The sequence below is a fragment of the Falco cherrug genome, chromosome 5, assembly GCF_023634085.1.
Source record: "Falco cherrug isolate bFalChe1 chromosome 5, bFalChe1.pri, whole genome shotgun sequence".
Taxonomy (NCBI): domain Eukaryota; kingdom Metazoa; phylum Chordata; class Aves; order Falconiformes; family Falconidae; genus Falco; species Falco cherrug.
The window spans coordinates 14,930,470-14,954,402 of NC_073701.1; the positions used below are offsets into that span (position 1 = coordinate 14,930,470).

The window sequence follows — 23,933 nt, forward strand, 5'->3', positions numbered from 1 at the left end:
AAAAACCCCAACAAAACCTTCAAGTAATTTTACTGACTTGCTTTATTGTGGCTACATTTTACAATTATAATTCTATCTGTCATAAAAATTAAATGTGTCTAGAATGGAAATGTGGGGAAGTATGACTGTAACCCAAGGATCAGATTTTTCTGAAATGCTCAGGGCTTGATTTTCTTCAGTGCTGAAGACTCAGAACTCGGCTTACACAGACACATTTCCCTCAAGGTCCCGTAAAGAACTCTGGATACACAAGTTTGAGAACTGAAAAGAAAGACCAAAAAATTTTAGCATTTTACTCTGGAGCCTAAACACAAGCCTAGAAGTGTTCAAAATCTGGCTCTCTCTTGGGTGATGAGTACTTCTGGAAGTTCCTCTTACACTGTCTGCTTTGCAGTGGCTTTTTTACTGTGTATCCACTGGGAACGTGTCTTAATGCCATATTCCTTCCAGAGTCTTCCCCTAATTAGATGATTAATGAGAAAAAGAAAGATGAAGCATTAAGTCAGTCAATGGTGTATATTACAAATATGAAATCCCTGTCAATACATGTTTCACAGTAAGTCTGTATTAATCGTCTACCATAGAGAAACTAGTTATATGCAGTACTCATCGGACTCCCAGAACTAAGTTTTAGATACGCTATGCCTTGGCTAGGGGGGAAGTTAGGAACGAAGAACAGTTTTGCTCGACAGCACCACAGCTCTACATCCAACTCCGTGCCAGATGCCAAGTGTGTCCATTATTCTATATCTGGCATATATTGAACTATTTATTTTATTTGAATCATAATAAAGCTGCCTAATCATCACCTAACAGTTGTATTTTTTGTAAAAGCTAATAAGCATGTGAGACAGAAGCAGCAAAAAGCATTTATTTTATATGAAGCTTTAAAATGTAGTCTAAGACCTATCTTTCCATGACTAATTTCCACTATTAATCAGCACGCCCGTAAACACAAAACCTGATTGTCTTCTGCAACTTAAAACAAAATGCTTAAAAGTACACTGGCTGGAAACGATGAACATTAGAAAAGCTAAATCATTTCCTCGATCCTTTTTCTAAGGCTGTCTCTCTTGTTGCTTCTACAATATTAAAACCCTGGCATGCATCCAACTTCATGTATTCTTGAAGAAAACGAAGACACCGGACCTTCACCAACGATTACTTACGAGCTGCCAAAATTAACAGCGACTGCACACGCACGCACACACACAAATTGAAACGGACAAGCCCATCTTCTGCAAAAGCTATCAGAGGTTATGCACTTCAGGGTGGAAACATGCAAAATCATTCTGAAACGAAAAAATAATCTTACTCATGCATAAAGATCTTACTTGCGTGAATAAGGCTTACAGCAGTCAACCCACGGGAATCACATTTAGAGTCAACTCCAGTTACCTGAGAAAGCTATTGCAGACTGTAGAAAAAGGAGGTGAGTGTCTGCACGGCCGCTCGTTTAATATTCACGCAGTGTGCACGCCCTGCACGCCCGGGCTGCGGGACGAGCAGCGACCGCCGACACGGCCGCGAGGGCAGCGCCTCACCGCCCTTCGCAGCCATAAACAAAGCCGGGCGCCCCCCTCCCGCTGCGCAGACCCCCCCGCAGCATCGCCCCTCACCTCCCACCCGCACGGCCCTCGGGTGCCAGGAGGGGGCCCCGCAGCCGCCCCCCGAGGCCCCAGCCCCGCACTCCCCCGCGGACGCCGCGCCCGCCGCCGGGAGGGGGGACGGGGACAGACCCGCTCCCCTCGCTCGGCCGGGGCGAGCCCCTGGCTGGGCACCCACCCGGCGGCGGCAGCGCCCGGCTCCCCCCGGCCCGCACTCACCGTGCACGACCCCGGCCCGCGCCGGCGCGGGAGGGAGCCAGAGGCCCGGTGCCGGGGGGGTCCGGCGGCCCCCGCAGCCGAGAGGGGCCGGAGCTGGCACCGCCGGGCGGGCAGCGGCGCGGAGCACAATGCGCGGCCGCGGGAGCCGCGCCGGCGGGGCGGGGCGGGGCGGGGCGAGCCGGGGGGCGGGGGGGCGCCTCGCCGCCGGGAGGGGCAGCGGCGGGGGCAGCCGGGGGGGAAAACGACCTCAAACCCCTCGCCCGCCCTGCGCCGCGTCCGGCGGCAGCGCCTTCCCCCGGCGGGCAGGGTCCCTCCCGGTGCCCGCGCCCGGCAGGTGAGCGGCGGCCGCTTTGGGATGGCTCGGCGCTGCGCTCGGCCGTGCAGCCTGCGGCTCGTTTAGCGGAGCGCCGGCGGAGCTGCGGGCCGGCCCCCGGGGCCCCTCTCCGCTCCAGCGAGCGGCCGGACTGCGGCTGCCGGCGGGGAGAAAGGCGAAGCGCAGGCAGCGCACCGGCGGCTCGTCCCTGTAGATTGAGGCGGCGGCGCCAACGGGCCCCTCACGGGCGGCGAGCGGAGGGGCCGTTTCCCGAGCAGAGCTGGTGCCGCTCCGGGCGCCCCGGTGCCGGCGGAGCTGGGATCCCGCTGGGCAGCGTCCCGCCGTGTGCCGTGGGCGCACGGAGCCGCCGGTGCGGAGGGGCCGGACGAGGGTGTCGCTGGAGCGCGGAATCTCGTGCGGGGCCAGCGCAAGGCTGGCTGACCTGCACATCGACCAAAACTTGTGGGTTTGCTCGGTCTGTAGTTGGTAGTTTTGATCAGGGTTGGGGGATTTCAAGTACACCCTGCGGGGACTTAAAGCAAAGGAAGTTTTATCCAAATCAATCCCACCGCGAGTTTCAGCCCCATCAATCGTAGCTGGGTCGGGGTATCTGGCGAGCGCGCTGCTTCGGCTGCCTACCTGCTGCAGCAGTCCTGCCTGTGGGAATGACGGTGCCAAGGAGCGGACTCAAATGGTGGCGGTGTTTGGGTGTTAATGCCACAACACCACGGCACAGTAGGCTTCAAAGTACGTGGCCTTCTGATACCCAAAGGGGCTGCTCATGCTTCGCTTTCTTCCCATTTCAGTGGAAGCTGGGCATCTGTGACTTGCTGTATTGATCTGACCCAGTCTGCCTTCAGGCTGTAATGGCTTTGCACGGTAACAACGGTAACGCTACAGGAAGGAATCTAATAGAGGAGAAGGAAGGATCCTACAAAGAAGTCCTCCTGTGCAGTGGTCAGGGCAAACTGTTACACTTTACAAGGAATTAACAAAGCACACCGTTGCTTAGTTTCTGACTGCAAAGGCAACAGCAGCAGTGCATGAGTTGCCATTGGGTATTTATACCTTCTGGAGTTCATGGTGTCTTTTGAGATTAAATGGTAAAACGACCAGGTTCATGACTAAGTAGTCCAATAACCCATAGAGCTATGCTCTTGCACAGAACGCAGCCGTGACTTCTCATCAGCTTAACTGACCCAGAAATCTGGAGGAGGACAACTTTGTCCTTCTAAACCTGTGGTGGAGGCATGAAAGGAATGTCCCTGATAGCCCTTGTCCCTGCATGTAAAGAAGAGTTAATCTGAGCATCGGGGAGCAGTTTCTTCTCCAGACCTGGCATTTTTTCAAAGGGCGGGTTTCTACGACAAACTAAAGCCCTTGAAAGAGACATTTTTATTACTGTCTGTTTTCTTTTAAGTTGTCTCCATTTTAGAAAATCTAAACTGAATTACTAAAACAACTAATTAACGTGCAAAGGAATCTGAGTTGGGTCTTTGATCAGTGTTACAGAATCACTATAAAATGATGGGGTTTTGTTAGGAACTGGTATCTAAATTTGTCATCAGAAACCTCGAATACATTAATTTCTTTATTTAACACAGCAAAACCATACAGGTTACATTCTCTCTGGAAGTTTTCTGAAAGCTTTACTTTAAAAACTACATGCTCCCTAGCAAGATAAAAATGGGAGAATTGGTACATCATTTTTAATGATGACTACCAGAATCACAGCTACAACCGAACGAGCAACCCCTCCGCACCCCACCACAGCCCGTCTGACTTCTATCAAAACTAGCACAGGCACAAACTTCCTTCTATTAGGAACCTCTTATGGGAGCAGAGCCTCATTTTACAGTATTTGTGATTACTCTGGGCAGGTGAAATACCACCCCCCAATATGGCATCTTGGTGTGAGAAATATTTAATTATGCTTGGTTTTCACAACAGGAAAAAAATATTAAAGGATTCAAATTAATCTCAGTGCCAGATGAAGTAACATCCATCAAAATGCGCTCAGATCCTTTGCTAACAGCCAAATGCATCCAGTTGCTTCAGAAAAAGACCCCACATCACTAGCAACTTCTTCCTACTAAGGTCTAATCGGTATACTTACACTTTTTACTAGTTTAAGTGCAAGAGATGATGGGCAGAGTATAGTACAGCATAGTTACACTGGTAACAGTTCTAACATGGAGACAGCAACAGTTCAGAGAGAGTGTCAGCTGATTTTATTGCTCCCCATCAGTTCAATACAGATATAACCACATCAAGAAGCAATTAGGAAAGTTGTAACTGTAGTCAGCCCAGGCAGCAAAACAGTCTGGTGTACAGTTATCTTTACATAGGAACTAATTGTTAATTTTTTTCCCCTGTCCTAAAGGACACAGCCAGAGAGAAAGCAAACCTTCTTCAGCAGAAATGATCAACCAAAGCATGCCCAGGAAAGCAGCAGAAGCCAAACCAAAAAGCAGCTCAGCCCCATTCTCTGTGTTTCAGTTCCTCCCTTCCCAGAGCCAGTTTTAGATTCCTGTCCGAAAATGCTTCCAGCAAAACAGGAGGCACATGGAGCCAGCTGGCCGGCGTCGTGGTGCAGGATGATCCTCTCACTGCTCTTCACCTCCTCACAAAGATGGCTTTGCTAGCAAACTGCAAGAGGGAGCTGGCAGGGCACACTCCCACAGTAAAAGCCAAACTGGTGCCTTGCACATGCAAACGCACTGTCTCGGTTGGCTGCTGCGGGAGGCAGAAGATTGTATGGCCGGAGTAGGAGGTGAGGTTCCTCTGTCTGAGGGAGCTTGTCTAGCAGAGGGTCTGTGCTAAGCTTCTCAGGAGGAGCCAGGTCTTGGGGGCTGTTCTACTGACAGGACCTTGCCTAACTTCCCATCTCATCTTCATCTTTGTTTTCCTGTAGTAGGTGACCAAAGGGAGCAGCAGCATCACACACACATATCCTGAGATGTGGATAGACACAGCAGCAGCTCTTATGTTAGATCACCAGGTTTATGAGCTCCTTTTCTCTCCCATAGGTGATGTCACTGAGGAGACTGGCTTGGATGGCAAAAATCAACTGGAATATCAGCGAGGAGCAGGGCTACCACTGCCAGCAGTGTTAATCACCGGGGCAACTTGAATGGCAGCAGTAAAGACTGAGGTGAGCAGCGAGAGCATCTATATAAGCAGCGCTAAGCCAGGCTACCAAGCTCTGAGAAAAGCTCTGCAAGAAACATAGTCATGCATGTGGTGTTGGAGAGTGCTGCTCATATTCTCAGGCTGCCAAAGAGACAGGAGATCGGTAAAGTTAATTTTTAGCAAACATTTCCTAGTGCCGAGTGCGCTGAAGTGGCACGTTTTTTAGATGTCTCAGCTATGGCAGCAGAAAGAATATGTAGGGCTTTGGGAAATGCAGGGCATTAGCTGTTAGCACTTTTTTTTTTTTTGGTGCCCTCAGCAGTTCACAATTATCAAAACAAGGGCAAACCTCTTGCCTCCTGAAGTAAAAGCTGCACAACAAAGTTGTGGATAGAAGGAAATTTGCACAGGAAACCAGAGAGCTGCAGAAAGGATGAGTTAATGGAAAAAGGTTAATGTCCTGATACTGGGTAAAGGCTGTGGAAAACTACCAGCTCACTCTGTCAAAGAGTGTGACTGCCAGCGAGTGTCCTCAGTTAAGCTGTAGCATGCCCACTCCAGGCAACTTCATTCCACAGATATTACTGGAGGCAGAAATTTCCCTCCATCTAGAAGAACAGTTCCTTGCCAACCAGTCCTTTTTCTAACAATGAAGTAAGAGCACAGAGAAAGCTCAGTTTTCACCAGCTGGTTAAAATTAATACGAGGCCGGATTTACTTTATTGCACACAGTTACGGGTTTTGTGTGCACGCTTGTTTTACATGTCCCTGCTGTTGCACCTCCTCAGATTACACAAGGAATTGCTGTCAGAGGAATTGAGGATGGGAAGCTCGGGGAAGCGAGGATGAACCATAATTGCAACATTTTAAATTGGGCTTGTAGTACAGAGGTACAGTCACAGACAGCAGAAAAGGAAAACCCACCTAGGCAACCAAGGCGCAAGTAGATGATTAAAACACTTTCTCAGCTATGGGACAGCTGGGATAAAGACCTCTAACTTCTGATTGTTAATGAAGCCATAGGACTTTAGCTTCCTTCACAACTGAAGTGGCTCAGAAGTAGGATGCTTGGCTCAACCTCTTCCCACACCCCTTCCCTAGCCGCAGAGTAATTATCACCTATTTAATTTAGCATGGGAAGTCTTTTCTTTGTTGTTTCTTGGCTAGTGAAATTGTTCGCTGTAGATGTCTCTTTCATCTGAAAAGTAAAGATCTTCTCTGGTTAAGGATGTCCTCAGGCAACTGTATCTTACTTTTTTTTTAAAATGAGTTTGTTGGTTTTTGCTATCAGCCTTAGATAAAGCAAGTATTTAGGGACTGAGTGGAATCTGATTTACAATGTAAGGGATGAAAATTTTTCTGTAGCATCTTTTATCCAAGAATACCAAATGCTTCCCTAACATTAATTAATGTTAAGTTCTCTCAAACCATCTGCTTGAGACACTGACACCTATTTTGCAAAATAGCTGCAATAGGTAAAACACCAAAATACATGTAAGCGTACTTAACACCAAAATAGATGTTCAAGAAGGTATGAGCTGCTGAAGTGCATGTAGCGAATCAGCAGGGTAGCCCTGATATGTGTCTTAGATGTCCTGTATCCCATCTCATATTGCTTCTCCATGGCCCAGGAACTTTCCAACCTTAAGATATCTCCAAGTGTTCTCATAAGTTAAATTTAAGTACAGCCGTAGATGACTGACACCAAGGATTCAGCATAAACAAACAGGTTTGAACATTAGAATGATTTTTGATTTCGGAGTTGTTTTGGCCAGCATTGGAGGATATATGAAATAAACCAGAGGTTTCAATTTGACAGCAGAAAAGGAAAAGGAACTGCAGTTCAGCTGACATTTCAAACCCCAGAATCTTTGATGATGCAGTTCAGTGCAGTCAGCCCTGAGCACAATGACTGGTAGCAGTACTGCAGTACTCTGCAGAGATACCAGCTGGGGTCTCTGCTCTTTTTGCACTTGTAATTGGTGAAACACACACTTCGGTGAAGTCTGGCAGGAGCCCACAGTCCCAAACCCACCATCCTAGATATGAGATGGCTATGAACCACAGAAGGGAAAGAGGGACTATCTTTCCTCCTGTTTTTACCTTGTCTTGTAAACTAACCAGGTTTGGGTAATTTTGGAGTGAAGCTTTGATTGGGAAGAGAGTCTCAAATCCAGACTGAAACTTTTGATCCAAATCAGTGAGTCTGCCCTGAGAATACATAATGCACCTAAGGACTGAAAACGCTTGTTCAGGATGTCAGGGACCCACGTTCCTGCTTTGATTTCAACTGTTGAATGTGCAGGCGAGTCTCCTGCAGCTTCTGTACAAGCAAAACTACAACTGTGACTTTGGCTGCTTGAGAGAGGACCCGTCTCTGTCTTGTCTCTGGAACTATTTGGTGTGAGTTTTCCACTATGAGCTGGGCAAAGAAACTGGGCTCTTACTCAGTGACCTTCCTGCTAGACATCAGGGAACTGCACAGTGATAACAGGAATCATGGGAATACCTCCATCCCTAGCCCATGAGATCCACCAGCAATAGGAATTTACCAAAGAAGCTATTGCTGTCCTCTCACCCTATTCACCCCTGTTGGCAAGGGCTGTAGAGAGGCTTACTCTCCCTTACCATGTAACAGGGCTGCAGACACCACCATTCCCTCCATCCCTTCATTTCTCAAACCTCCCTCCTGCTCCACATAGGTCTGGACTGCCCCTGCCCGCAGGTACTGGGGGCTTTTACAGCCGTGCAGAGTATCTGCTGAATTCCTCAAAGCAGAACAGTTCCAACAACAACAACTATTTCAAATCTTGGGAAGTGTTGCGGGAAGTAAAAACTGTTTCTGCACCACTCTGCTGTAGGTGCTGTCAGGAATGATGCTGGTAGTTTCTTGCTGCCGTACTCTTGCCCTTCTGGATCAATAACTCACTCTGGTCCAGGGAACTAGGTTATAGGACTACTCTGGCCATGCCTTCTCATATTTTAGATGAATAAATTGGAACCACTGTGTAGCATGTTTGCCCTGCTACTAAGTGGTTGCCACAATCCACGCCAGTGCTCGCTGTATTTTCCTGACTGCAAAAGTGATTCTTACACCTCATAATATCATTCAAAGTTTGTTAAGTGCTAATGGTCTTTGTCAAAGAAGAAATGGTACATGATTATCATGATTAAAATTTCCCAGAACAGTGAGACACTCAGAAGCAAGTGTGAAATGACACAGAGACTTTAAGGAGAAATATTTTGCTAAAGAACCCACATGTATCATTCACAGTGATTTCAAGTTTTGGCAACAATATTTTCATTTTGGTATTTTTCACTTTGTAATTTCTGATACGTTTTTTAAACAATTTGTTTATCACCCTGCTAAGGCTCTTCTGTAAGAGAGTGTTTTCTTTTTTAAGTACTGTTTTTAACACCCTGAAGATCAAACTCACAGTAGTCCTGTGTAACAGATTTTGAATATTAATAGCAGCACACTAGTAATGCTGTGGGGAATAGTATCATCTTCTTTAAAATCCATACACCAAAATGACTTTAATAAATAATATTACAAATCTGATGCTGGAGTAAAAGTAGTAAGGTTATAATTCATACATATTTGCTCCTTTATACCCAGTGTTGTAACGGTTCTTTCAAAAAGATAACCATAAAAAGACACGAAATTTTTGTAAGACTCCACCAGCACATCCTATTTGTCCTTGCACAGCCACTGCTGTTTCCAAATGAAAACCTCCACATTTGTACTCTCTTAATGCATCCGGATATATTGTTTGCATAACGACTGGCTGCCCAGGACTGTTTAGATCTGCTCCATCTCATTTATACTTTGGCTAACGCTTGTTTGCAGCAGCACCTGTAGCTGACCTTTCTCCAATAACAAATACAAATTAATTCAAATCTTATATATTTGTGGGTCAGGAGTTTCAGCTGCTGGCCCCTGCTGGCTACATAAGGCAGCGAGGCATCGTTACAGACACCTTTATACAGCTCACTTTGGGGGGGAGGGGCAATAAAGGTAGATGGAGAAAATTCCAGCTGTTCATGACCACTATCTCTTTTGGAGAATGGCTGAAGACTTTGGGAGTTGCATAACATGGAATATCAGTAGTTAGTTTGCTACTCAATCAAAAGTCAAAGTTTGCAACTTTTATGTTTTTCAAAATAGATATTGAATGATGAATGATGTACTACTTATCTATAGGATGATGTACTTACATTTATCTAAAAGTTGGGAAACATCCAAGGACCCTTATTGCTAACATGACGGATGTACTAATTGCTAAGTCCTTGGATTTGTCATCTTTAAAAAGGCTATCTGGTCCTAAGTTCCTGTTGTTTATACAACGTGGCAAAGACAAGGACTTAAATCATGGTCACTAGTTTAGTGAGATATGTAAATGAGTTCCTGAAATTGTAATGAATACGTAAACGATTTCCTGGAAAGTTAATGAATAGGTATGAGTTGCTTGTATAAAGAGGGGACTGAAAAATCCCCTCGGAGAGCATGACTTTGTTGGAGCGATCCCCCATGCACCCAGCGCTGCCAAATAAAGATAACCTCCGCTCACTTGAATATTGGTGACTGATTCTTTAAATCAATATCAAGTGGCATATCCATGTGGATAGGTAGGTACATAGCATTCCTGCTTAAAGGACAGCTTTTCTATCATGGGCAACTCTACTCCCTGGTCAAAACATGACACTTCCAAAAAATTTCCAAAGAACAGCTCTGTGAAAGAGAAATATCTTTGATCATGGAGCAATGTACAGTCATTAAGGAGTGTTTCTTGTTGATACTTTGAAGAGAGACAGCCCAAGAAAATTTAAAAGAGAAAAACATTTATCAATACAGAAAAATGAACCACCTGTACAAATAACTGGAAGAAAGGCATGCATGCCACCAGAATGGTAAACATTGCCTATGTAATTAAATTCCTTTGAAGAAGGCCTTTGCTCCAATACCAAAGCCATTACCAGGCAGCCAAAACATACACAGGTACAAGTTTAATAATCCTTTCTGTTTTCATCTAAACCAGGGTTTTCAATCTCCTTTTCGCTGTGCAATTGTAAAGCCTTCCAAGTAACTGTAAAGCCTCCTACGTGCCAAATGTAAGCCCACTTGCCAGGAGGATGGCTTTTTAGTTTGTGCCTTTGGGTGGAGCCCTTAAAATCAGAGACGCTCAGGAGCCTACAAAAAGTCAACAGTGAAAGGTACCAGTGTCAAAGGCTGCCCCTCAGGAGCAGCAGGGAGCCTGCTGCATGGAAAGGCAGAAAAACAAGGTAGGAAAGCATACCAAGAGCAACAGTCACAGATGAATGAGGTGGGTGGAAGCAGCAGCAGGGCATTTACTGGCTCCTAACTGCTCCAACAGTGGAAATCCTCTGTGTACTCAGGCATAGGTTGTCCCTGCCAGTGAAGGAACATTACTTGCCATTCACACAAAAGCAAGGTGTGTTCTAAAGAACGGTTAGCTTTTTTTCCCTGCACTAGAGATGTTATCTATGCTTCGTGCTGCAGTTTCTGCCCTAATAAATACCTTTGTTTAATGAATAATACGTAGGACAAGATTCCGTGACGTAGAAGACTGGTTAGACCAGCTACAAACCCACTGAAAAGATTCAGAATGATATTGTATAACATTTTTCAAGTTCAGCTGCGTACCGATGATGCTTTTTTCCCTGTGGGAGGTACCTATTTTCCTTTTGCTATGTTCCTTTCTGACATGGACAATATGGACTTAATATACACCAGCATATTTGTGAATACTGGGCAGAAAAGAGCTTCTTTCTCCCCAAGAATTTTTCCTCTGCCTTTGCCAAAGCTTAAGGCTGGTGATAAGTCTAAACCCAGAGAGCAGGACGGAGGGGCTGGAGCCCAGAGGCAAATCTTTTAGGAGTCAGCAGAGCTACAGAAGTAGGGGAAGATGTGCTTCTGCCCTGGTCAGGGCAGGTAAGCATAACCTACCCCAGAACGCTACACGACTTGAAGACGCATTTTGGGGAGGCAGTTTCTCGGTGTGAGAGATGTACAATACCCTGATGTGGAGAACTGAAGTGTCCACTGCTCTGCAAAGATGAAGTCCCTCCACTCAGGCAGAGGCAGCCCAACCTTGCACTTCAGATCAGAGTCCAGGCATAGAGGATCGAAAAGCACCTTACCTTCATGGTTAGCTGATGATTCAGTCTCAGGATTTTCTGTTAAGTCTGGTAACATAAGGACAACGTGTCATTTACTACTATGGTGATTCAATTCAGATCAGGTCAGATTGCTAACCCATTTTATGAAAACCACCAGATGGTGTGATGGGATCCCAAACTAGCCCAAGCTTTGTTGCAAACCTGTCAAGACCTTTTCTTTCACAGGAGCTCCTCAAAGACAACCTAAAAGGCATTCAAATTTAGAAAAAGCCAACCTTTATTAGTTCAAAACCCCGACTTGTTGATGACATTTTAGAACAGAAGCAGCCAAGGGACTAGGTAAGACAGAAGAACAGTTTTAAGAGGCTTGTAAACAAATCTGCCCTGCACACTGTATCCTTTCAGGCTATATTTTGGAGGTTTTTTGATGGGTTGCAACTACCTGCAGAGTCCCCTCAGCTCTCCAAAAAGTCCTCTCTTACATCAGCACAGAGCTCGAAGTGTGCTCACTGCTTCTCTCAGCGGTCTTCCGCTGTGCTGCAAATGGCTGCGTGGCTAAATCCGTGCTGCTGCTTCCTCTGATCCACCCCGTAATCTGGATGTCTCTCTCCCTCAGACAGATTCAGTTGTTCCCTAAGAAAAGGAGCATCCCTTCTCCTTCCAGAGGCCTCTTTACCCAGGTGCTCTCTTCTTACAGGGAGATAATCTACCAAACAAGAACAAGCAAAACAGTCTGTCACAGGTAGCCGTCACTTTCAGTCAGCAGGTGGCAATTAAATGATTAATACTAACATTAATTAAAAAACTATCTGCACTGTGCTGGGTGATCTGGTGACATGACTTGACTCTCTGGCCTTTGCTTGTGGTAGTGATGCAGGTGCCGATGCACAAGATCCTGCTCACAGGACGGGCACAGCCAGCCTCGCTTTCCAGCCTCATCAGTACACACAGGCAGGCTGGAGGGGTGCGTGCACTGAGGGATCAGCCATCAAGTCTGCAGGATAGGAAAAACTAATATGCTGCAGATGAAGATAAAAAGAAAAGACGTCATCAGATCCTCCCACCAGCTAGACTTCGTAAATCTGAAGAGGAACTTTCATCATGCAAAACTTGGAAAGAGGACATTTCTAAAGAAAGCTGCTTGCTCTGACAGTATTTTGGGGGTGGTGGGTGTGAGATTCACAGTGTTGAGACACTGAATTTGTCAAAAGATTGGGAAGATGCTTTAGCCAAGAAACCCCAACAAATATATGTTGGGAACAGACACCTTGTCAGATCTGATTGAAGCTATCAAAGGAGTCAACTTTAAAATGGTATTGCCATATCTGCTGCCAGTAAGTGTCCTGGGAGAGTGATATAAAACTAAAATACATGTATTTCAAAGTAAAGGAACACAAGACTTACTCTATTACTCTTACTTTCTGTTACACTGGGCATCAGAAATGCCTGCAGAACCAAACACCAGCATAATGCTATTTTTTTTCAAGCAGTTGCATAAATGTACAGTCAATCACTGTGTGTTATGCATGCCAAAATAATTATCAATAAGAGCCTGATGACTGAAGGAGTAAAGAGAACAAGCTCTTCTTTGTTCTGCCAACAGTTCAAGATTTTACTCCTGCAGAGCCCATTTTTTTCAAAATGCACTTTATTTGTTTTAACCTATGCTGCACTTGCACATGAGGAAGTAACTTCCACCCAGGCAGCCACATCTTTCCCAACTTTTAAATACAGTGTGAAGATCTCTGGAGCACCACCACAATAAATGCAAAGTAGATGGAAGCTGTTCCACATACACGTATGTGCAATGTTGTCTCATCTTGAAACTAAGACTGAACCAGAGTGGTCAGGAATTCTCCAGTCTGTTGTCCCCAGAAAAGCACCCCTGTCTGTCAGTGAATCCTGTTCATAGGCAGTTCTTGTTAGCCAAGGCAAGAGGTTCTTGCTCAGCCCCAGCAGTGAGACTTCTGCAAGGTGCCCTTGAAAGAGCAAGACAAAAAAAACCCTGTTAGCACACATGCACGGACTGCCCCCCTAACGCAGGCTCCTTCCGCAGTCCATGGGAAGAGAGCATTATAGCCATGCTGTAAGCCAGACAAGGTCAGCAAAATCTGGAAAGAACCACCTGAAGCAGCCAGGCTAAAGGTGCCCAGTCCCCTAGGACAGCATTTGGTGACAAACGGCCACTGCAAGATAAAGACTGGGATTCTTGCAGGAAAAACTACCATAGTACCACCCCCACGTACAACTGGCTCTCAAAATTTATTTCTCCTGCACCAGCATGCTATTAATGCAGGCAATAAAGTCCCAATCCTGCCAAAACACTGTGAACTTGCTCCTGCCTCTGTGCCCATTTCATCCATTTTGCAGCTTTCCAATGGGAGAGCTTGTGGTAGTACTTTTTAAGGACGCATGCAACTGTCTGCAAGCCCAGAGCAAAAAAACCCCCTGATGACTACAAGAAAACCATCCATGCCAGGAACAGGGCACACCCAAAACTCAGGGAGGCTGAAACCAGGGGCTTTTGTGAGTTCCACCCATCTTGCTCCTCCAGCATTTTCACCCAACACCACTGAATGAGTTGAGAAAGCTTCAGAAAAACACTCCGCAGTGCACAACCTCACTGCAGAAAATTATTCCTCACTCAGCAAAAAAGATAAGTGAGTAAAACAATGGAAACAATTTATATCATTCCACTTAAACAGCTTTTCAAAGGGTGGTGTGTGGGCATGCCACAATTATTCATTTTTAAGCTGTATCTCGCTACTGTTATGATGTGGATTCTGTGAACTCGCTGGCCCCCGACATCCTCCCCAGCGCTGCCTTGCAGAGAGCCTCTGAGGTTCAGCTCTGAGCATCTCATTGTATCATGGGTGTCATTTCCACAACAAAAGTAATCACTCTCTTAACAGTAGCAGTTACAGCTGAAACAAGGAGCTATGGGCGTTTTGTGTGCAGAAGTGCCGGCCTCAGCTCTCACAACATCCAAATTCAGCTTTTTACTTCAGGTGGCCATAAGACATGGGTGTGGATAACAAGGTGAAGCTTGTACTTCAGAGCTTCCTCAGCCTGCCATACACCTATGGTGGGGACAACACTGTGGAAGAACAAAAGACCATGGCCTTGAAGAGATCTTTTTCTTAATCTTGCCATATATTTGATAAACCACACAAGTATGATTAAGCACACACATGTGCAAGTGCCTGGACCCAGAGGGCAGTTCTTAGTGAAACCAGCAGCGGAGAATTACACACACCCTTTTGAGCACCTTTTCCACTTCTGGAACAGTGTTTAATAGCCCCAGTGTAAACAAAAGTTTTCTCTTTTCCTGAACTGCTTGGGCAGGAGGTCACAGTATGCATTATGTGAAGGTGGTGAATATTTAATTTTCCTACATACAATCTGATATCACTCATGGGTGCGTCCACTCCATAACCTGGATTCCTGCAAGCACCCTGTACGAGCCCCTCTGCTAAGGCAGTGCAGTTTTCAAGCGTACATGAAAGAACCAATCAGAATCTTATATTTTTGCTTGAGCTTTAACTGATGTTTTGCTTAATTAGGCCATTCTTTCATTTTTGATTTTTTTTTCCTCCAAATGTCAAAGCTCGTTGCTTCAAAGGATCATTTCAATCACCCCTGCAGGAAGAGAGAAAATTGCTCAGAAAGATTAAAGGGAGCGCGAGAGAGGGAGGTGCAGACAGATAGACAGAGTGCGGAGCAAAATATCTAACGAAAGCCTGATCCTACTCCCACTACAGTGAATCTGCAGAGAAAGTAGAGACATCAAATATAATTTTTGCATTTAAAACACATTCATGACAATACACCAGAATAGTAAATGCAACTTTTGTGACATTCATGAAAGATACTTTGGATGAAGCTCATCTCCTTCAACAAGGAAGATCATAGCAATTTGTGCTCCAGGTATCACGTTGCTGATACACATTCCAGCTCGGAAAAGCTCCAGAAAATCCAATTTTAATCCTGCATTCTCAATTCCTTTCTTCTTTTCCCCAGTAATTTGACTTAAGTGGGATAGGCCTTAAATCACAATATCTTTTTTTTCCCCCCAAATACACACCACAATGTGTTAAAGTTTTATGATAGAAATGTATTTTCCAACATATTTCTGAAATATTTTCATGCTCTGCAGTCACTTCAGTGGTTTCTGTTGTAGGTCGTATCGACAAACAGAGAAATGTGTAAACGTAGAATTCAGAAGACTGGAGTCTAGCTGCATCGTTGTGCACATATAAAAGATACCAGCCTTGCTTCAGCCTAAGCTGCAGTGAAGTATATGTATTTTAACAACCGAAGCTGAGGACCTGATACTTCAAAGAGTCTGTAAATACAGAACCACTGACTTTAGTGGGACTCCACAAGGACATAAGAGTAACTTTACAGAGCACTGCACCCTGTATATGTATTCAGATGGGAAAATTCACACCAGTTTCTTGAGGCATTTAACTTAAGCTTCTTTTGCATTGGGAGTAATGCTGATGCTGCTTACGTAGCTAGTGAATAACAGAGGCTATGTTTCCTGGTGGGGGGAAGGGATGGTTCAGACCACTGAGGTTTAATGCCAAAAGCAGCTGATTTGATTAGTGTTTCCCAAAAACATTCAACTCAAATTCTGTGAAGGATCAGGATCTTTTAAGGCATTAAATAGACATGTCCCGGATCTTGGTGGAAGAGCCTACCCACTTTTTAAAATGTTCTTAGGAAAATATATCTGCATTTTATCAAGAAACACAAGTAAATCTAAGAGCCATGCATATATCTAGCCTAAGTCTAGTATTACCCAAATATCTAGACTCTTGTGTGAAAGGAAAAGACATTCAATGGCAAAAAATGAAGATGTTCAAAGATCATCTACTGTCTCTGGACTTTTTTCTTTCCCAATTACGAGGCAGCAGATTATCTGCTGTTGTCCATATTAAAAAAAAAAAAAAAAACCCACAAAAAGAAGGTATAAGGGTAAGATGGATGACCTCAGGACTAGAAAGCCTGCCTTCGTTCCATTACCCAAGATAAACACTTGAGGAGACCTGATAATGATCTCTTAACAAGCTCCATACAGAAAAGACTTGTGATACTAAATGGATAATTAAACTAACAGCAAATAGTACTACAAGGTGCATTGATTGGAAGATAAAAAAAGTTCAGAGCTAGACAAACAACTTTTTTTTTTTTTTTGAGGTATCACACCAATTAGGGAACTACTACACTGATGTCACCTCCCAGGTCCTGGCTCTGTAGTGATCTAAACACACAACTGAGATGCAATTCGTTTGGCTTACAATTAACTTTTGGATGTGTTATAGGTGTAAACATATGCATGCAGTCACATAGGCACATACACAGAAATGTCATGTGAATCTCACAAGACTACTGCATTTCTTGACTCTAGCCAAGGAATACAAGAAATACACAATCTAGGCAAAGTAAAAAGCCCAGTAAACATCCTCGCCTCAACGTCTTTGCTCTCTCATGTGTTCTTTAGTTTGGACCCAGGGCCCTGGAGAGCCAGGGCCTCCTACTCAAAGCTTTTCTTGTGAACTTTTGATTGTTCTTCCTTTTCAGCTGAGTATTCCTGGTCCTTCAGCAAGGTCACAGGCAGCAGTCTCAACTCAGGGAAATTTTTATTTCATTCAATTTATTGCCTCTTAACACAAACTTTTTATTGTTAATTCACGTAATTAATTTGAGGGGGAAAAAGGAGCGCAAACATTTAAGGCCTTTTCTTCTTTGTAGTGGTGGACATTGTAGCAATCTGAACATAAACCTATTACACACACCACCCCTTGCTCCCATCAGCTAGATCATTGGATTAACATCGTAATACCTACTGCAGACTTTGCTTCTTGCCCCTGTGAAACACACAAGCAAGAACATCATACTAGTTTAAATTACTCACTATACCTTAGCATAAAAAGTATAAACATAGTTCAAAGATTTATGTTGCTACTAGAGATTCTAGTAAGTTCTTCAGTCCCACCAGGCTTTGTCCAAGCCCCAGATGGGTGGTGAAAACTGCTCACTTGATAAACGTCAGCCTTTCCCCTTTTGGAGAGTAAAATGGTGCACTGAGGGGTGCAGCTCTCCTGGAGCTTGCTCCATGTCCTGCAGCATTAACTGAGCTCTCACCTTGCTCCAGCACTTGCACTCCCTTAACGCTCACCTCAAACTCTGAAGGGCTTTTTCCTATCTTCATCTTACCCTCCCTGCTCCCTTCAGGAGCCTACAGGAGTCCCTACACATTAAAAAAACCCAACACAATAAAAATACAAAATTTGCAAACTATTTGCTTGCATTTACGACTCCAGGCAAATGGGAGATTGAAGAGAGAGTAGCTATGGTGTTCTATTTTATTTCTCATTAGCCACTATGAAGCCAAACATGCTGGAACCACACTTGCTTCACATGGCCTAGGCTCGGTCTCATTTGACACGATTTCAGGAAGACACGTGTATCTGGTTAACATTTGAGTTAAACCAAATGAGATGTTGCAGACAAAGCTCTGCAGAAACTACCCAGGCAGTGCAATTAGATTTAATTAGGTTTACAGCAGAAGAAAGCTACATAGGCGCCACACAAACACACATGCAAAAAATAGAACAGTAACAGAGAGGGGAAAAAAGAGAAAACACAGAAAGAATGTCAGTAAAATGAATGGGAAGAACTGGGAGGGAAGGGGGTGACCAGGGCAGGCATGGACCCTTGCCTGGTTAACAGTACAGGGAGGGTCAGGCTCATTCAGAAATATCGTTTGGGCAAACAAGAGCCTAACGTCACCAAGAAGCAACATCTTTAGCTCTCCAGGGAATTTTGGGCACAAGATGAAGACAGATTTCTGGCTGGGATTCATAACACGTGTCTAATCTTTACATCTTTTTGGCCTCAAAGTATTGCAATGAATGCACAGGATAGGTTTGCAAGGTTTTTTCCTTCTGCTAGTCTGAGGATAGCATGCTTTTCACAAACTGAAAAAAAATACTTTGGAGAAACTATAGATTAGTAGCTGTGAACTTGCAAAAAAGGGAGGCCTTTTGATCCATTCTCTTGCTCCAAAAACTTGGGCTATTTTGCTTGGCCACAAGACCTGAAACCACCAGAGTGAAAATTCTAATGATATTCCAGTAAAATAATCACCGTTTGCTCCATAGTTGCCTGCATTTGTTTCTGCTAAGGAAGGAGACAATCTGTGGGGGCAATGGGCTTCATAAATAATTTTCTAAAAAATTTTTTTACATGATTGAAAACACAAATGCACCAGAAGAGAGGCCAATAAAGGTATTTGTCCTAAAAAAAACCCCATAGCTAACAAGGCAGAAACACTTTGCTGCATTTCTTTACTTGGCATGCACATATGGCAAGTGACATTCCTAAATCTTTGCTACACTTACTAGTTCTTTACATGGGCCAGCTTTTTGCTTTTTCCTGTATTGACAGGAATTCTCTCCGAGGCAGCCCTCTTTACAACAGGCTTCTTTGCAGATGAAAGGAACATGATACATTTTTAGATGACCAGCATCACATCACTTCATGCAGGGCTCCTCCAAACTCTTTTAAGTCAATTCATTCTTCATCTGAGCTGTTTGCCATTTGATTAGGAAAAAACCCGCAAACAAAAACAAACCAAGGAAAGCAAAGAAGAAATATAATCATGAATGGGAATGCTGACTTTGATCTGCTTGCAAGGTTGACTTGTTCATCCCTCAAGAATACTCAGATGACCTGAGGTTATACCTACTTATCTGAAGAGAGGCAAGTTTAGGATATGAACTATCCTAGATATGAGTCTGGATCAAGTCTAGATTATAACAGCAACAAAAACACTGTTGATACAAAACCTTCAAGAATTGCAAAGGACAGGATTGTTTTCTACAAAATGAAGAAAGTCTTCTGTTCCCTGTTTGGGGTGATGTTCTGTATAAAACATATCTTTCAAACAATGAGCACTCCAAAAATTAAAGGCAAACGCTTATAGAACCTTTCCTTTTTTGTCTATTTGTAGCTTGGACTTTAGAATGCATTCTGGAAACCACCATTACAAGTAAGTAAATAATGAATTACATTTGTCACTTCTTATTAACTCTTTTTCCACTTCTTAGTCTCCTATTGAATGATTTAGGAGTAACTCAGAGCAATTGCCTTTAAATCTAGAAATAATGTGAATAATATTTAACTATACCACTAAATCCCACTTACATTATTCCTAACCTTTTTTAACCACAGGTGCTGGTCTCTCCTCTCCTGGCTGTACCCTCCCTCTATTTTCATTGCATCAAATACACATTTTTCAGACGTGGGTTGAATCAGATCAGTTTGCAGAACCAGGAAAATAAACTTGTCTTTGAGATGAGTGAGGTGATCTCCTGCCAGTAAGACTGTTAACCACCATATTCAATGCAGAGAGGCTGATGAAGACAAGGCTGCCCGTTCATCAGCACATCATAAATCAGAGGGTGTGCATGAAGTCACACCCTCAGATATCCGGGATATGAGGGGAGAATGGAAATTATGTGGCCCAGGTACCATATCACTTCCATTCCCTGGAAGCAGCAACATAAATCCCAGGTACAAATCTTAGGATCAACAACCAACAAAGACCAAGCTGGCAATGTAAGCTACAGAATTTGCTTGGTGAGTAGTTATGAACCACAGAGCCAGCGCTCTAAATTGAAATGAGTTTGTGAAACATTTGGAAGTCAGCAGAAAAAACAAACCTAGGAAGGATTGCTTTGGAATGCAAAGCATTAACTCTGGTCATCAATCTGTTTTCAATTATAAACTCTTTAAGATAGCTAATATGTCTTGTCTATTTACAACAGAGCAATGATCATGTTATTAGCTTTCAACAAAACCTAAACGATGAGCATGGAATTAAAGCAATAAGTAAACTAGACTGGAATAACAATTGTAATCATAAAGAAATACAAAAAAAAGAAATAATTGCAGGTAAATTGTTGAGGCCATAACTCAGAGACAGGTGTGGATCTGCAATGTAAAATGCCAACCTTTTAAAAGAGAGGAGCCAAAATGCACTATGAAATTGATGAAAAAGATGAAATAAATTCCCTATTATATTGCACAATAAAACTTAACTGCCGAGGAATAGCATCAATCATGCAGTATGCCAAAGGCACAAAAGTTGTATGAACTGGAGACCTTGATTTGGCAGGGCCCATGGTGAACAGGGGTACCCTTATGCATATACTTACCGATACACATACTCTGAAGGATTTTTTTTTGTTAAACTGTAGTCTGCAATCTGCTACTCTGGGCTGCAGAACACCTAGGAAATACATCAGTAAAGACCATGAATTAAAATAAAAAAAAAATATTAAATACCCTGTTTTGGGTCACAGAAATAACAGTTATAAGAAATCCCTATTATTGACAATAAATTCCTTTATTTTTCGTCTACAAACTGAAATATAGAATTACGTGTCTAGTGCATTTCAGAAGAGATACAATAAAAGTGAATCTCTACATCTGTTTCCTGAGTGACTTGCATGCAATATATGCAGTTAAATATTTTTCCTTTTTAAAAAAAAACCTTTCTAGAAATGCCCTTTTTTTTTTTTTTAGACTGATTTTTTCTAACAGTTCATTATTGCCACATCAGAACAGTCTGGAAATTCCTATATAAGCACAAAGGCAGCTAACAATACACACCCATATGCATCTGATAATCGCATAGAATATATCTAATCTGTGACTTGCATTAATTCACTTTGCACGAATCATTGTTGATTTGCTCTGGAAGATTTCCAGTTGCCCAGAGTTAAAGCACTAAAGGCGGCAAAGAGACTATCCACTTTTCTTCCAAAAAAGAGTGAACAAAGGCAAGTCTAGTGACAAACATCCATGAGTAATTCTGTTTTACTGCTCTGGCTGAAATTCAGATGATTTTTGAATGGGTGGTCTGCCTGCATCCCACAGAATGATGGTACTACATCATAAGGAAAGTATTCACAGGACATAGTAAGGTATGAGTAGCATGTCAGTATAGCTGTGATTGCATCAACTACAGCAGATTATCACTGACACATCTTTCCTGCATCTGTACCCATGAAAAGGAGTTGGCTGTGAGTACCAGCACTGCTAGAACCACCACGGCAATATGAAAAGTCTGTAGACTATATACAAAATGCTCCAAGGGTAAACCTGATGCATTGCATTTTGACTAGTGATAGATACCTGAAAGACTTCAAATTCTCATTTTTACCACATTTCTGGGTGCTCTGTGAAGATGATCAGGCTGTGGGTGAAAGTTTTAGAGTTGGCTGGTGGGATGTAGCCCTCTGTTGAAATTGTGACTGTTACTTCCTACTGTGTAAAGGAACAGTGGGCTAAAAACCACTTATCCACCTCTGTTCACAAGCAAAGAGCAAAGATACTAGAACTGAAAGTTTTGCCATAGACTCCATAAGGCCTCCAAGACAAAACCCAAATGAAATGTAACACTTGAATCATGACTGCACTGTAAGTGATGAGCAACTTGACTCAACACAGTGGAGAAAGCAAGGAATGGAAAAGTTCAGGAGGTAAAATATTTCAGTTATAGCTCTACTGGATGAAAGCAGGCCTCTGTCTAGAGGAGAGAAGAAAATCTGTACTTTGTTGGTGCCAAATTCAGAGTCCTGCAACCCAGCACGAATGTCAAAGCAGTGGTTCTGCCTCACCCTTTCGCTCATTTCAGCACAGCATTACACTTGCCTCCTTCAGCACCCTCTTTACTCATACTTACAGCAAGTAATCAAGTGTTCCCAGGATTCGGCTGGATGGAGCATTCTCCCTTTCTGAGGACGTTGAACAGACATTGGCACTTCCTTCCAAAAATGTCTGGAACAAGCATTTGGCTAAACATCAAATCTGATGTCTGTCATCATTAAGACAGTGCGGTGGCTGCTGTTTTAACTGCTTTTCTTGACTCCCATGGTTTCACATAATGTCTACAGCTGACCTATACCAGACACGTGGCCCTGTTACTTGCAAAACACAGATGGATCCACTTCGTCTTCTGAAGTGTAAACAGTTATTTGGAAGGTAAAAATGAACAGCAGTGGCAGGAGAAAACAGCTAGGTTTGTATGACTTGGTACAGAAATGTCATTTGTAGCAATAACATTTGTTCTGACAGAACATATGGAGAATGAAGATAATATCTTTGCATTGCACCAACATTAACAACAACTTTGGTACCCTATAATTACACAGTGAAATACCCAACCAGAATGAGTTCTTCTGAGTCACCCATATAAGAGTTAGGCAGCAATACCCAGCAGAGCTGGCTGGAGCAGAAATAGGTGTGGGAAGGGAGCAAGATGTAGCTGTAACAGTGAGAACACCTGACAAATCCATCACTCAAGTGTTCACCCCTTCTTTTTTCTAAAATGATAGAAAACGTAGGATGGTCTGAACTCTCATCTGTCCATGAGTTAATATTTACAGGAGCTGTTGGAGCTCACATGACATATCAACTCTGCATAAGCATCAGGAGCATCGTGTAGACTGATTCTCCAACTCCTTTCCCTATACAAAGGTAGGAAACAGTTGCAGAAAGGGAATGCAGGCTGGTTATGCCACAGTACTAGCAGCTGGAGGGTTTAGCAGAGGTAAGTAGGAGCTGTTCACCCAGTTTGCATTTACTTTATTGCCCATGAGCTGCCTAGACCCTAACCACTCTTAACACCTTTGACCATTCTTTTCTAGATAAATTGTTTGAAAACTTCCCACAGTCACTGTTGAAATACCTCCCCTGAAGGAAAGCCAATTGTAGAGTAAGCTTTCTAAGCTGTTCTCTTACTACACACATGCAAACTTTTTGCTAGCACTTCATTAGAGGCAACAGCTACAGATCAAGTTTTAAAGCATCACTAATACAACACTGACTCAAGCGCTGTCCAGAGAAGTTAAGCTAAACAAACTAGTTCCAATGATTTCATTATTTTGTTCCAGAGCCAGTCCTAACCCCCATGCCCCCAAGGAGATCAGACAGGCTGACACACACCTCGCTCCTCAAACGCAGCGGTAAGCATCCCAGAGCTCTCTCCTGGGGAAATGGCTGCTGTGAGCAAGGTGTTGCCTTTCCCAGCCCTGCCTGCGGGAACTGCATTACAGTTTGGGTGAAAGTATCACTTGGTATCAAGACCTAATCCAAGATACCACTGGTCTGGTGGTGCAAGCTGTTTATCCTGTGCTGCTCACTCTTATCCTGCTAGTCCATCCCTCCCAGGAGGGGGGTCACCAGCTGCAGAGCCACAGCAACAAGGCAGGTCCCAGGTCAAGCCAGTCCAAGGGTTGAGGTCCAGCTCAAGGGGGCTGCAGCAGCAGCCATGAACTAGCACCTCTCCAACTTAGTTTAGGTAGGAGCAAATGTTTCAGGGCTGAGCTTAAATAGAGCTCGTGGGTGTGTGTGGAGGCCCCAGGTGAGGCTGGTTGGGGTCATTAAGGTCTATTACTGCCCTTAGGGCCCTGAGAGAAATCCTCTCAAGAGCAGTAAAACCATAA

At 43.8% G+C, this 23,933-nt stretch overlaps 1 protein-coding gene and 1 long non-coding RNA gene across 7 annotated transcripts in view; one reads left to right on the forward strand and one right to left on the reverse strand.

The window, feature by feature from the left end:
- Window positions 1–2,004, reverse strand: part of PRR5 (proline rich 5) — a 94,204-nt gene extending 92,200 nt beyond the window's left edge. The window contains exon 1 of one of the 5 annotated variants that reach the window (XM_055711111.1): window positions 1,827–2,004. The gene's annotated coding sequence lies outside the window, so the exon portion shown is untranslated. The remainder of the gene's footprint in view (window positions 1–1,826) is intronic. The other 4 variants (XM_055711113.1, XM_055711108.1, XM_055711114.1 and 1 more) reach the window with 4 other exon arrangements.
- Window positions 631–19,406, forward strand: LOC114015880 (uncharacterized). Of its 2 annotated transcripts, none has more exons than XR_008732362.1 (3): window positions 631–1,432; window positions 5,169–5,293; window positions 15,593–19,406. It is a non-coding gene; the product is annotated as an uncharacterized LOC114015880 (long non-coding RNA). The 2 variants fall into 2 exon arrangements; XR_008732361.1 differs by lacking the exon at window positions 15,593–19,406 and adding an exon at window positions 12,282–14,012.
- The last annotated feature ends 4,527 nt before the right edge of the window (window positions 19,407–23,933 follow it).